This window comes from Nannospalax galili, unplaced genomic scaffold (assembly GCF_000622305.1).
Source record: "Nannospalax galili isolate Female #2095 unplaced genomic scaffold, S.galili_v1.0 scaffold611, whole genome shotgun sequence".
Taxonomy (NCBI): Eukaryota; Metazoa; Chordata; class Mammalia; order Rodentia; family Spalacidae; genus Nannospalax; species Nannospalax galili.
Genome location: NW_008330486.1, coordinates 530,327 through 546,361, shown reverse-complemented (window position 1 = coordinate 546,361; position 16,035 = coordinate 530,327).

Genomic DNA, 16,035 nt, shown 5'->3' with positions numbered 1-16,035 from the left:
TATTGCCCTTCTGGTGAATCTAGTCAGCCTATCTAGAGGTCTTTGTTTTAGGAGGGTCAGCTGTTCCTCATCTAGCAGCAATCGGTTGTCAATATTCCTTTAGATAAGATTGCAGTCTGCTGTTCATTTTCCAGTTCTATGTTGGGTTACTATCTGAGAGCCCCTTGGGCCACCCTGGCCAACAACTCAAAAGAAGGTATCTCTTATCTGGCATTGTTGCTTGTTATGTAGCCTTTAGTTATACATATGGACTCTTATGAAATTGTATTGGCCCCTTTAATCTTTGGTTATACTTTCCTTTCAGGTGTTTATAGACGTGCACAGGTGCCAAGGATCCGAGTTCAACTGATTATGACGGAGAAAATAAGTCATAAATAAAAGGCAAACAATTAAAGATGGCTGCCCTGTCCCAATAAAACTTTACTTAAAAAATAGACAGTGGGTCAGGATTTAAGTCCTTTCATAGTCTGTTTTCTTTTTCTCTGAGTTAAATATTGTATAAACTATATTAATTTAACAGTGAACCTTAAAATTTTATAGCCACTTTTGAAAGAGATATATCTTTGCTCTGGAAACTGTTACTCAGTATGTTAAAGCTGTAATAAATGCTTCTAAAAAATATATATATATATATAATAAAAAATGTAGGAAAAATTTTTTTTCATTTAGATAATGTGCTGCTGATTAGCATCGTTTATAAATACGGTCCTCTTCCTCTCCCTACCTGACCTGGTGTTTTGGATGGGCCAGTTTCACAATACCTCCTCCTGTTGGTTTTCAGTGGCTTGAATTCTATGAGGCTAACAAAACTTCTTGTCTGTCTTCCTGTGACATCTCAGTCATCTACCACCTTTAAGGGGTCTTGAAATCTGAACATTATTGCTCATTAATTAGCTTCAATCAGATCTTATTAGTTTTATCAGATGATTTTCTGAGGCAAAGTAGGGCAAATGGGAGGTGGAGCTGATATGTTTTATGGGAGTAGGAGCCTGGGAGGAGAGGAGAAATGGAAATGAAAGTAGAGGACAATGTTTGGTCTGGTTTGTGTATTGCCCTCATTTGCCTTAATCATCAGCCTGACACAGGCTAGAGTCATCTGAGAAGTCTCATTGAGGAACTGCCTAGATCAGACTGACCTATGGTGTGTCTGTGGAGGAGTGTCATGATTGGTGAGTGATGTGGGAGGGTCCAGCCCACTGTGGGTAGCACCCTCCCTAGGCAGGAGGTCTTGGGCTGTATGCTAGCTAAGTGTGAGTCTGCAACCAAGCCAGAGACTAGGACAGCAAACAGCATTCTTGTGTTGTTCTTTAGTTCCTGTCCCGACTTCCCTCAATAATGAACTGTGACCTGGACAGCTAAGCTGAAATAAACCCTTCCCTCTCCTAAATTGCTTTTGGTCATAGTATTTATCACAGGATCACGTGGGTGCTGGAAACTGAACCCTAGTCCTTTGTAAGAGCAGCGAGTGCTCTTAACCATGAAGGCATCAATCCAGCCCACAGGGATTTTCGTTTGTTGATAAATCCCCTGCCCAGAATGGTGCTAGGTGTGTAGTGGGCACTCCAGTGCTTTGATAACTGGATATGAATGAGTGGAATGAGGGCAGAAAAGGATCAGATGGAGAAGCAGAGGGAAAGCTGGAGAGCCACCCTGCTGTGGCCCAGCCTCTTCACCTTTGTGTATCCTAGTGTTACCTCTCACCTACAGAGCAGTCAGTGGTTCTGAACCATCTAGCCCCCTGGTCTGCTTCACTCCCACACCTGCCCTGAGAGGTAGACATTCTTCTCTCAGCATTCTCAGAGAAGGAAACCGAAGAACAAGGAGGTAGTGACTTTCTCCAGGTCCCACGGTATTAAGACCTGTGGCTGTTTTTCTCTAAGTCAAGCACCCTATTCAGTTTCCCATGCTGCCTTTCCCACTGGCCCTGTTTGAATTCCCATCAGTGCCTGACTTTTGTTGGGAGGCTGACGAGGATGGAGTAGGGAGGCACCCAAGAGCACAGGACTCAGGACAGGCCCTCTTCTCTAGACCTGACAGCAGTGTACAAGGAGACTGCAGCCTTCACTGCTATTGTTCTTGATGACAAGGGAGAACACGGGAAACAGGACAGGAAGTGCGAAACAGCCCAGATGTAGCCTTTCTGGAGCTGAGCCCTGTCCAGGTCTCAGGTTCTGCCCTCCACCGCCATTGCTTCACCTGAGAACTGGCCATCACTGAGTCATCTGCCTGAGCTTCTTTACCCATTGGGTCATGCTGGGTGAGTCACACACCTGCTCTAAACCTCCTCAGCCAGCAGAGCAGTGGAGTCCCCTTTACCTGCTTGCTGGACTCCTCCCACTTCTAAGTGAACACTTTCCTTCCCGGCACTGAATCACCACAGCTTTAGAGATGAGAACAGAACAGGCTGACATTGCTCGCCTTCCTCAGTTGCTCTTCGTCTTATTTATTTTGAGACGGAGTCTCTTGCTAAACCTGGAACTTGCTGATTTGGTTAAACTGACTAGCCAGCTGTAGTAGCTTGTAGACTTGCGCAGCCTTTCCATGAGGGGAGGTGTCTCTGCCGGTTAGTACTCAGGACTGATCTGTCATATGTCACAAAAACAGCACTTTTGTAAGAGCAAGATGTCCTTTTAGTAACAATGTTTGTTATAGCATACAGTATTTCCTGACTGGGGGAGGGGGGGCAGCATGGAGTCCACAGAGAGAGAACACCTTGGGAGAGAGAACACCATAGGTATTCAGCTTTGCACTTTGGCCTTGGAGGTCCTGCAGGACAACTGGACAATTTGCAGATAGGTTTGGGGCCATTGGAAAGGTGGGTGACCTTTGGGGGAGATCATGGAGGATGCATCATATAGAGAAAAGATTTGAAGTCCACTGAGCAGATGGAAGAGTGAGGCCCAGTGACAGTCCTTGGGAAGCATAAGTGCAGGTGAGCAGGGGAAGCCCTGACTTGAGGCAGACAGCCTGCTGCTGCAAACTTCCCTCACAGACCGACTGTATGCACTGTTCTTACCCAAAGCAGGCAGGGCGAAGTGGAGAAGAAAGGGCCAAGAACCTCATGTCTGGGTTTGGGGACCAAGAAGACTCCACAAAAGAGAATGTGTGAAGCAGGCTCTGGACTATGAGTGGCATGCAGACTGGCAGAATGGGAAGATGGTCAGATCCACTATCAGAAAACATGAGAACGCAGGAAGATCCAGGACACTTGAGAGACCCAAAAGTTAGCTCTAATTTGACAGAGGTGCTCATCAAATAATGCATGATTAGATTAGCATTCAAAAGTGTGTGTGTGTGTGTGTGTGTATGTGGTGTATACATGTGGTGTACATGTTTGTGAGGGTATGTGTGTGGTGTGTGTATGCATATGTGTTATGTACATATGTATATTGGTGCATGTTGATGGTATGAATGAATGGGTGTGTATGTGTGTATGGCATATACATGTGTACATGTATAAATTGGCCTGCCCCATAACATAAACAAAACCAAAGGATTTAGAGTGCGGGTGGTTGCAGAGCACTTAAAGAATTTAAGGCGGCTTGCCCCATAGATGAAGGGAAAAAAGATTTTAAAAGCCATTTTTTTCTGTCAACTTATTCTTAGGGAAGGCCTCTCCCAAGAAGACTGTCCCGCTTAGTCCTCTGCAACCCTGTGGGCTGCCTCTTGTGGGGAAATGCCTTAGTGCTGAACGCACCCAGATGGTGGTTGGCTCTCACCAAGGGCGCACACGCACAGCATGGGTCATGGCCTTTTCTCCCACCTCAGGGACTACTGCAGCCCATTGGAGACAAGCTACTCCCAACACATAGTTACAGCAATGAGAGGTTAAAAGGGATAGCATACTTGGATGGGAGACTTAAGATGCGGACTCCACTGGTCCCAAACTCCTCCCCTTTCTACATTGTGATTCTAAGCCTGTTTTTCTCTGAAATAAGAGTTATTTCCATCTCTGATACTCAGATGTTCTATAGTGTGTGTGCGTGTGTATGTGGTGTATACATGTGGTGTACATGTTTGTGAGGGTATGTGTGTGGTGTGTGTATGCATATGTGTTATGTACATATGTATATTGGTGCATGTTGATGGTATGAATGAATGGGTGTGTATGTGTGTATGGCATATACATGTGTACATGTATGTGACGGTATATACACACATGTATATGTATTTTTGAGTGTATGTGTGTATGTGGTGTATACATGTGGTGTACATGTTTGTGAGGGTATGTGTGTGGTGTGTGTATGCATATGTGTTATGTACATATGTATATTGGTGCATGTTGATGGTATGAATGAATGGGTGTGTATGTGTGTATGGCATATACATGTGTACATGTATGTGACGGTATATACACACATGTATATGTATTTTTGAGTGTATGCATGCACACAAATGCGTGTGTGTGTGCATGTAGAGACTGGAGGTTGATCTTGGTCTTCCTCAATTGCTCTCCATGTTATTTCATTTATTTATTTTTCATTTTTTTGAGAATTTCACACATGAGTAGTGTATTTGCTGTTTTAGTTTTGGGAGACAGGGCCTCTCACTGAACCTGGAACTCACTGATTTGGTAGACTGGCTGGCCCATGAGTCCCAGAGATTCTCCTGCCTCTGCCTCCCCAGAGCTGGGATGACAGGCACAGGCTCCTGTGCCTGACTTTTTACGTGGGTGCTAGGTCCTCATGCTTGCATGGCGAGCACTTTACTGGCTGAGCCATTCCCTCAGCCCCCAAAGTTTGTTTTAAATGTCTGGATCACAGATTGAGGTTTCAGGAACTGACATACACCTATAATTGCAGACACTAAAGTGGTGACTGGTGTGCAGGGCATTTGCTAGGGAGAGGACCTCGTAGAAGGCAAGGGAGAGCAGCAGTGTTGAATGGAGACCACAGGACTGTGGTGAGGTCTCTGCAAGACCTCTGGTGGTGTCACAGAGGACCCTCACTGAGGTTCCCTGTGGAGAGTGAAAGGGTTAAACAGTAGCCTACAGTATGACCTAGTGCTTAGTACCTACAAATGGAAAGAGGATCTTTGCAAATGAAATAAAACACAAAGCATCCAGACAAAATCAGCTTGCATCTAGAGTAAATCATAAATGTGATGGCTGTGGTCCTCTTATGAAAAAGTGCTGGGGAGATGGGTAAAGTGCTCGCTGTGCAAGCCTGCAGACCTGAGTTTGGATTCCAAGGACTAAATGATCCCAATGTAGGGGAGGTGAGAGAGGGAGATCCCTGGGGCTCACTGGCCAGTTAGCCTAGCTGAACTGGAGAGCTCCAGCTTCAATGAGTGACCATCTCACAAAACAAAATGGAAAATGGTTGATCTCTGGCCTCCACATACACACATGTACATGTGCACAAGCACACACATACACATACATGAATATGTATACATGAAAAGAAAGAGAAAGAAAGAAAGAGAAAGAAAAGAGATCAGATACTCAGGCTGGCAGGAGAGGATAGAAGGCAGAAGCAGAGACTGGAAGGGGGCATCTGCCAGCCCAAGAATGTAGAGGATGACCGGAGCCCTGGGAGCTAAGGAGAGGCAAGGAATGTATTCACTCAGAGCCTCTGGAAGGAGCCAGCCTGCCAACAACTGGGCTTAAGGCCTTGGTACCCATAGCTTTGAGGAAATACCTTTCTGCTGTTTTAAGCTGCCTAGTTTTCAGTAATTTGTGTTGGCAGCTCCGGGAACTAATACAGGAAGTCAGACCTTTTACCATGTCTGACCAATTGCTGGATGTGGAAAACATGATCCTGACCTTGGGTGAGGCAGCCTTCTTCAACTGAAGCAATCTCCAAAGAGGGCTGACAGCTGAGGGTCTTGGCCTGGCAGCCTTCCCAGCAGCTCCGGGAATGTATTCTTTATTCTGGAGGAGTTCTGTGCTTCTACTTCTCTGCCCCTCAGTTTCCCCCATCCTCACAGTGGGAATCAGACCATTCACAAGGTCATCAAGAGATTAAATGAGATGATCGTGCAGAGAGACAGTTTACATTTATTGAGCGCTTACTGTATATATGCAGGCACATCAGCGTATGAGCTTATTCATATGTGTCAAATGTCCAACACATTGTAGCTTTCAGTAAAAAAATAATTGTTACATGAGGAGAGATTTCCAAGGTCATTTGCCCACCAGAGTCCACATATCCCACCTTGTGGGTAAAAGCTTATGAACAGACACCCCTCCTACTGGTATGAAACTAATTTTTTTATGCAGTGAAGCTTTGCGCTTCACCAACGGAATGTTATTTTGCTGCATTACCTAAAGGGAAGAGCTTTGAGTTGTGAGCAACTTGTTCTGTTCCCTGATCTCACTGACAGACCCTGTGTGACCAAAGACATTGATTTGTGAGACAGGCTGGGGCAGGAGGGCAGCAGGGGCTGGGCACCGTTCCCCACTGCCTGAAGCTAGCTGGCTGTGGGGCTCCACACCCCCAGCCTCTGCTGACATAGCATTCCTGAGAAGTGGGGAGAGGCCAGATCCTATCGTTTTAAAGAGGCTGAAGTGAAGGACAGGACGTTAGCTGAGTTGCCCCCTTAATTATGCGGTGAGCTAGAGATGGAGCAGAGAATTGAATCCAGATTTCTCAGGCCCCAGATGGGTTTTCTCATCTGGGGCTCTGCCACATTCTTTCCCCGGGACCACCCCGCTCTGGGGTCCCGGGACACACACCTGGGCCGAGGTGGTGGGTGTGGGCGCGTGTCCTGGGTTAGTGCTTCCTTTGCGTCCCACTGATTCTTAATAAGAAAGGAAAATAAATTTCTCACCCTTCGAAAATGGCGGCTTCATTGAGAATAACATTGATGAGCTGCAGATTGCTTAAACGCTCTTAAAGACATTTATTTTACCAAGAATTTTTGGCGTGGCACATCCAGACAGAAGATTTTCAGATTGGGCCCCCGCATTTCTTTCCAGAAGACTCTGCATACAGAAGCAGTATGCAAGTTATTAGTGCTAACATGGATTTTTGCCCTGAGAGTCAAAATTTTGAGATAAAATTTGCATTGATGCAATCCGGGGAACAGGAAAGGGCAGTGACTATCCAGAAATTTCCACAGGCAACACCCAAAGAAAGCTTTTAGAACCACACTGTGGATTCTCACCACTAGAGGGCTAAACTTGAATTACACACTTGGTGTCCCAAGCACAGTCTTTAATCATTTCCAGATTTTCAGGCAAAGTTAGCTTCCTACCAGGGTAACTTACCCTAAAACTGCTCTTACCATTGGCCTTAGATGTGTGTCCCTGTTCTGCATTCTTGATTCTATTCTATATTTTAAAAGTATGAAAAACACAAGAAGTCAATCTGTAAATGTTTTTGAAATAGAGTTATTTTCACTTTATGCGATTAAGTATGTACCATGTGTACGCCTGGTGCCTCCAGAGGCCAGAAGAGGGTATCATAGCCCCCGGAACTGGAGTTAAAGATAGTTATTAGCTGCCATGTGGATGCTGAGAACCAAACCTGAGTCTTCTGCAAGGGCAGCCAGTGCTCTGAACTCCTGAGCCGTTTTTTCAGCATCAAGTTTGCAAACTTTCATTTAGTGGCTATTGACTGTACTGTATTGTTTCTATTTAGATATTCTTTGTGGCATCACCAAGATCAATGCTTTATTGTCAGGCTGCTTGGCCATCAGCCTACCCAGTGTCCTTGGCCCAGATCCTGCATCTCAGCCTGGATTTTCAGTGAAAACACAAATGTTTTTCCTTTATGTGTCCTGGAGCTGGTGAGCAGAGGGGCACTTAGCCCTTCTTCAAAGAGCTGGGAAAAAGCTCCCACCCTCTCAAGGGAGGAAGGGTTTATTTTGGCTTACAGTTCCAGAAGGTATACAGTCCATGATGGCAGAGGAGGTATGGCAGCAGGAGAATAAGGCCACCTATCATATTGCATCAGCGGTCAGAAGAGAGTGAGGAGTTCTTTAAAGCAAGCCACTGCTGGTTGGTTTGTCGGTCAGCCACCATCCATGCCCGTCCGTGCTCATTAACACTCACTACATACCATAAAATAGCGGAAGGCTCATTCCTTGGCTTCTTAAAACGAACAGTCCAGTGGTGACTACTAATAATTACAAATGTTGGTGCGTAATGGAAGGGTGCAACAGAAACATGAATTCTGTCAACTTTGTCTCTCCCCAAATGCTAACCTGCTCTTTATTTTCCTCCATATTCAATGCACTGAAGTTATTCTACGGTCATAGTCACAGTGCTAAAATTATTAGGGCTCATCGCCATGTAATGCTGTATTACCTCAAGTGCTGAGTTAAAGTGTGTTGCTGGGCTGGTGAGATGATTTGGCAGGTAAAGGGGCTTGCTATGCAAGCCTGGCAACTGGAACCCACACAACAGCGGAAAGAGAGCTCTAACCTTCCTAAGTGTGCTGTGGGACACTCCTCTCTCTCTCTCTCTCTCTCTCTCTCTCTCTCTCTCACACACACACACACACACACACACACACACACACACATACACACATACACAATGCTAATACTACTAATAAAAAATAGTGTTCCCCTTGGACTCAACCTGAAGTAAAAATGAACCTGTGAGCAAGAGAGCGAGAGAAGTGATATGAGGAAGAGCTCCAGGGTCACAGGTAGCAGTCAAAATGAATAGGGTGATGGGGTGGGAGGTGAGGTGCAGGGAAAGACTAGAGTTCTTGATTTGCTATTAACAAGCTGAGTACTTGACAAAGTCAGTTAATTTCTGGGAATCTGAATCATCATTTGCTAAAATGAAAGGGCTGAGCCTGATGCTCAGATCCCCAAACTTCTCAAAATAGAAATCTTGTGACAAATGGAATTTGGTGGTGAAGTAAATTTGGGAAACACAGCATGACCTCTGCCTTCCATCCTTTCTCCTGTAGAGACTCAAAGACCACCTCGACATATTAGAAGGTTTGAGAGGTCCTGGGGTAAGGAGCCCACTTAGCTTTATTTAACTCAGCATTTCACAAATACACTTGCCTGCAGATACAATTTTATGTAATAGCTATTAATATTGAAATGTTGGACAGCATGTTCAGTGAGGAACCTATAAACATATTGAGTGACTACTTTGTGCTAGGACGTCACCTCTCAAGCTGTACTGCATGACTTTATGACTCCGGATTTAATCATACCTTCTAATTAATCTGCCCACAGTTTTCCAGGAGTGGCTTCCTTCTTTCCAGGGGGCACTGTTCAGTAATGTTAGTGGTTTTAAACATTGCTGCCATCTTTTTTCTTCACATTGTACTAGAGTTCAAATCAGATTTCATTCTTTATAACTGTGGTGATGAGCTGGGGATAAATTGGGTTCACCTTGATCTTTCTTCAGATTCTAAGTGCCTTGGAAATTTAGATAAAATTCAGTTTGTTTTAGAAAAGAACTTCAGGTTCAGGCTTCTTTGCGGCAGCTGCTTGAAAAACAATTTACATCTGGTCAGCCCCCAAACACACCCGCTTTGTCTTTTGCCTGTCTCACATGAAGGGAAGGCATCTCACATAATACATCTTTAAAACATCCTCCCAGGTGTCCTGTTCTATAGACACTTTAGGAAGTGAGTTTTGACAGAGAGCCTGACTTCCTTTATTTTAAAGTCATCTTACTTCAGGTTTTCTCAAGGAGACACTGAGACAGTGTGGGGAAGAAGCCGCAGTTGTGTGGGTACAGTGTTGCCGCCTTTAATGGAGCATTGGGGAAAGACAGGCAGGCAGAAGCTTAAACATTCTGAATTCTGGATTCTGGATGTTTTTTAAATTCTTAAGCTGCCCTGATGCTGTTGGTTGTGATGCCTGAGTGATAACTGCTGATGAATATTATCTGTGTAGAGACTCAGGGTACTGTCAGATGTCCGATCTGCAGACTAATTTTTATGCAAGCTCAGCAGATTTCTGTGGATACGGGCCAGGAATTTTAATGAAAGAAAACATCAAAGATGTAGGAGAAATGAGAATATTAGTTGGGAAGATACACAGTGATGCTCTCTGATAACCCCTGGTATTAACATTAGGGCTCTGTGGGAGCAACTTAAATAAACATCTGGACACCGAGTTTAGACATTTTCGGTGACAAACCCCAGACAGATCCTTTCGACTTGCAATAATAAATATTTCAGAGGCTGTATGAATCAACCAAAAAAATCCTGTTTTCAATTATTCTAGTTTTATAAATAGAGCGTAGTTAATTATTCAAGTATAGAATTTCTTTTGAAGATTAGGTGTATTTTGTATTTCCTTTGTCCGTGTTATACTTCAGTTTTATTATTCATATCAAATTTATGTCTGTGTGTTCAAAAATAATATAGTTAGCTTGCCAAACACTATTAAATCAGAATCCAGCTGAGCTTGATTTTTTTTTTTTTAATTTTCAGGAAAGACTCTTTTATAACCCTGAGCACTGCAATTCTGTGAGTTTGTTGAGCTAAGCCAGCCCCAGCTAGGGACCCTAATGGCAGAAAGTGGGGGAAGATCTCTTCCTTGGCTCTTCTTGTGTTTGGAGTACTTTGGCTATTAGTCAGGAAAGCAGAAGACTATCACTAGGCTGGTGATGCTCCGAGCAGGCCAGACTTCATGACAAACTCAGAAGAGATAAAAATAGGTGTACAGGGGGCTGGAGAGATGGCTCTGTGGTTAAGAGCACTGACTGCTGTTGCAGAGGACCTGGGTTCAATTCCCAGCACCCACGTGGTGGCTACAAACCGTCCTTAACTCCAGTTCTAGGGGAATCTGAAGCCCTCTTCGAACCTCCAAGGCATTGCACGACACGGGTGCACTCACATACATGCAGGCAACACACTCATGCACATAAAATAAAAATAATAAAAATAGCTGTGTAGTAGTGGCCATCCCTATTTGGAGGGGCCTAATAATTGCTGTTCTAAATTTTATAACATGGGCTGAGGAGAGGGCTCAGTCAGTCATGTGCTTGCCTTGCAAGCATAAGGACCTGAGTTCCAATCTCCAGAACCCAGATTTAAAAAAAGCTAGGCATGGTAACTCACTTTTATAATCCAAGTGTTGGGGTGGGAGAGACTGGCTTGTTCCTGGGACTTGCTGGCCAGCTCCATTAGTCTAATCAGTGAGTTCCAAGAGAGACCCTGTCTCAAAAACCAAACCAAACCAAACCTAGTGGATGGTGTTCCTGAGGAACACTTGAAATTGTCTTTTGGCTTTCACATGCATGTGTGCACGTGCGCACGCACTCCCCTATAGGAACATACACACACACACACACACACACACACACACACCACCCCAAAATAAATAAATTTTAAAATGTGAATACAGGCTTTCCACGAAAAGTTGAAAACAATAGGAAAATGTGATGAATTACATACGTTATCCCCAGAGAGCCTCAATGCTCATTGACTAAATGTAGCAATATTTATGACCCACTCTGGCACTGAGACCGGGGATGTGTGCGGTACACAGACTATTGGGACCATACTACCTGGAGCTTGCCGAAGTTACTTGGCGAAGTAATTACATGCGTTCTTCTTGCTCTCCCAGTCCCTGAGAAAATTGCAAACCTATGCACCAGGTGTATCTCACCCCTGGATCAGATACAGATGCTCTTTCACAGTCCTTTGAATAGGAAGACCTGATTCTGCTTCTGATGATTTTGGGAAGAGTGAGCTTTAGGCAAACCTCAGCACCTCATTTTGTCCATTTAGAAATCTAGGATGTGAGCCAGGTGTGGTGACATATACCTTTAATCCCAGCACTCAAAAGGCAGAGGCAGGAGAATCTCTGTGAGTTTGAGGCCATCCTGGTCTGCATAGCAAGTTTCAGGCCAGTCAGGGCTACACAGTAAGACTCTTGTCTCAAAAAAAAAATAAAAAATCTAGGGTGTAATCTAGATTGAACATTCCTTTATTTTTGTGTGTGCAAGTGTGTGTGTGTTGCTGTGTGTATGAATGCACTTGTGTGAACATGCATATGAAAGCCAATGGTCAGTCTTGTGTGTTGTTTCTCGGGATTGCTGTTCACCTTCTTTATTGAGACTGAGTCTCTCACTGGCCTGGAGCTTGCTGATTAGGCTAGGCTGGCTGAGCAGTGAGCCCCAGGGATCCACCCCTCTCTGTTTGCCCAGACCTTACAGGTGCACACTACTAGGCCCAGCTCCCTCCCTCCCACCCTCTCTTTCTTTCTATTTCTCTTTCTTTCTTTCTTTTTCTTTCTTTCTTTCTTTCTTTCTTTCTTTCTTTCTTTCTTTTCTTTCTTTCTTTCTTTCTTTCTTCTCCTTCCTTCCTTCCTTCCTTCCCTTTCTTTCTTTCTTTCTTTCTTTCTTTCTTTCTTTCTTTCTTTCTTTCTTTCTTTCTTTCTTTCTTTCTTTCTTCCTAATGTGGGATCTAAGGATGAAAATGAGGCCCTCACACTTAGGCAGCAAGTACTTTAACAACTAAGCCATCTCCCCATCCTTGGCTATGTACTCCTGGTGCTCAAGTGTGAAGTCTGCCATGCTGCACATTTGAAATGAGTGGCAAGTAGCATCACAGCACGAACTTCTGTTCTACTGACAAAATTATTAAAATATTGTATGAGGTATATATGAAACATAGGTGATTCTGTGTTGACACTTGCATTCCATACCCCAAGATTTCTCATTCTGTAATATGTAAATATTTCCCAAACTCCACAGAAGTCCCAAATTTGAAACACTTTTGATTCCAAGCGTTTTAGATAAGGAATGCCCAATTGTTACTAAAGCAAGGCATTAATTCCTGTATTAAAGAAATGCATGTTCATAACAGTAAAAGTCAAATAAAACTATGACAGTTGACACTGAAAGCAGTTCTTTCCCAACCTCATCTTGTCCCTGCTCTGCAATACTTTGTTCCTGAGTTATTCATTGCCATAATCTGTTTTCTTTTCTTTTTTCCTTTTCTTTTCCTTCCCTTCCTTCCTTCCTTCTTTCTTTCTTTCTTTCTTTCTTTCTTTCTTTCTTTCTTTCTTTCTTTCTTTCTTTCTTTCTTTCTTTCTTTCTTTCTTTCTTTCTTTCTTTCTTTCTTTCTTTCTTTCTTTCTTTCTTTCTTTCTTTCTTTCTTTCTTTCTTTCTTTCTTTCTTTCTTTCTTTCTTTCTTTCTTTCTTTCTTTCTTTCTTTCTTTCTTTCTTTCTTTCTTTCTTTCTTTCTTTCTTTCTTTCTTTCTTTCTTTCTTTCTTTCTTTCTTTCTTTCTTTCTTTCTTTCTTTCTTTCTTTCTTTCTTTCTTTCTTTCTTTCTTTCTTTCTTTCTTCCTCTTTTTAAAGACAGGGTCATATAGCCTGGCTGGCCTTGAACTCACTATGTTGCTAAAGAGGACCCTGAACTCCTGATCTTCCTGCCCCCACCTCTCAAGTGCTGAAATTCCAGGCATGTGTCACCATGCCCAAACTTCATTTCTGTATTTCCACATAATATGCTTGTGGCGCTGTTGTGTTTTCAAAGTAAACGTGGACTATGGTTTGGCTCCTGTGCTGTGTCATCTCACATTTCTCTCCCCCTGCCTCTCAATTTTTATTAGTGTTTACATTATAGTGATTATAAGCAAATTTTCTATTGACAGTATTTTCAAAGTATGTTAAATTACGTTTCCAACTTTATGTGATTCAAGGTGACTTAGGAATCCATAATCACTTCATTTCTTAGCTTAATTTTCTATGTGCCTAGAAAACAGTCTCAGGCATCCACTGAGAAGCATTTGTCTCTACAGAAGCCAGGCAAACTGCATTTCAGTTCTCTTATTTGGAGCGGTCCCTGTTGGAGTCCTGCGTTTCTCTGACAGCAGCACTGTCCCTCTGAGTTCTTCACTCTTGCCCTATCTTCATTCCTGTGTATAATCTGATTTATGCATCTCATATGTTTGACTTTCTTGGCTTTCTCTCAAATGTTGATGAAACACATCTTCCATTAAATACGGAGGTAGTAAGAGGGCAGTTGTATTAGTCAATTCTAAGCTGCTGTAACCAACAGAAACAACTTAATGAGGAAAGATTTATTTTGGCTCATGGTTTCAGTGAGTACAGTCCACCAAGTTAGGAAAGGCATGGAGGGATGCACGGTGGTGGGAGCCCGAGAACAGACAGGAGGCAGAGAACACAGGCCAGAACCTGAAGCCAGTAAAGCCTTCAATGCCCCACCCCGCCCCGACCCACCCCAGCGACCAAGTAATCCAGGCCCACCTCTTACAGGCACACAGCCTTCAAAATGGTACCACAAGCCGGGGCCAAGTATTCAAAAGATGAGCCTCTGGGCACCTTTCAGGTTGAAGCAGCATAGGAAGTGGGTGTTTGAGATCTTGTACATTTAACGATATTCCGCTACTCTTAGTCTTGATGTGCTGTTAGGCTGGGTATGGAATTCTAAACAGAAAGTCACTTCCCTTCAGGGTTCAGAAGGCCTTAATTACTGCTTTTTTTAGCTTTTAGCCTCTGAGAAATTCAATGACAATATGATTCAAAATCCCTCGCCCAAACCCATACATCTCTGGTCTTTTAAAAAAAATCTTTAAAATGTTAGGTGTTGGGAATGAGTTGTGGTAGAGCACTTGTCTAAAATATTTAAGATATTAAAGTTCCATTGCAATCTCCTTCCCAGCCTTGACTTTTTAATGGAACTGTGGGGAGGGTTGGTACTTGTTGGATGTGGTGAATCTAGATTGTGGAGATTGCTTTCTTATTTAACAATTCACTTTTTCTAGTGTCTATCTACTCATGCTGGGATGTCTATTTGAATCTGCTGGATAACTGCTGCAGTCATTTCTGTTGCTATGATTAAATATCCAGACAAAAGCAACTTAAGGAAGAACGGTTTTATTTCAGCTCCCAGTTCCGGAGGGTATACAGACCACCAGAGTCGGGGAGGCGTGGCAGCAGGCGAGCAGGGCCAGCCTGACAGATAGCTGGTTGATCATATTCATCTGCACACAGGAAACAGAGGGACAACAGTGGGCCTGGATGTGCAACGTTAAAGCCCACCCCCAGCGATGTGCTTCTCTTAGCAAGGCCCCACCTCCTAAAGGTTCCATAACCTCCCCATACAGCTCTGCACCACCATCTGGGGACCAAAGGCTGAAACACATGATCCTGTAGGGGGTATTTCTCATTCAAACCACAGTTGGTATATTTTTATTCATAGTTAATGGGCTTTTCATTTTATTTACTCTTTGAATTATGTTTCAAATAATAATAATAATAATAATATCTGTTTTCCCCACCCCCTTCTGTTTACTTTCTTCTGACAGCTATCGCATGGTCTAGTTCATTACTCAAAAGCTAAGGAGGGGTTGGGGATATGGCTCATTCTGCAAAGTGCTTGTAGCACAAGCATGATGCCCCGAGTTCAGTCCTTCAGAACCTATGATAAAAAAGAAGCCAAGCATGACAGTATTCACCTATAATCCCAGTGCTGGGGTGGTGGAAACAGGAGGTTCCCCGGGGCTTGCTGGCCAGGCAGTCTAGCTAAACCAGCAAACTCCAGATTAAGTGAGACACCCTGTCTCAAAAGATAAGGTGGAGAATGAGAGAGGAAGACACCTGATATCTACCTCTGGCCTTCACAAGCATATGCACATACCTGTATATGCATCCCTATACAAACATGCAAACACATATGTACACAAATTAGAATAAATAAATGTTTTTAAAGCTGAGGAGGTCTGAGGTCCTGTGAGTGGATCTAGAGCAAAAATGGCACAGTCTTGCTTTGGGATCTGCCAGTCAGCCTCTGTCCATCTTTCAGGTTCTTCAGAGAGACTTCTCCCTCCAGGGTGTGTCCCTGGCTGCAGACATGGGAAAACAGTGCCCCAGTTCAGCCTGCTGTCTTTCACAGCATCTTCCTATCTTGATAAACTGCCTTGCCGGCTCCTCCGTGTTTTGGACTCCACTATTCCCTGCTCTTCCTCCAGCTGATGCAAGGGTTGAGGGAAGGGGTCTTGGGGGTTGTGTCTCTACTGTCTATGCACAGCGTTGGTGAATCCTCTGGGTTTAGTCCACCTTTCAGACTGACTTGTTGAGAGTGCTTCTGCCTCCATTTCTGAACCTTGCTGGGGTTCAGTGGTGTAAATCTGATTTC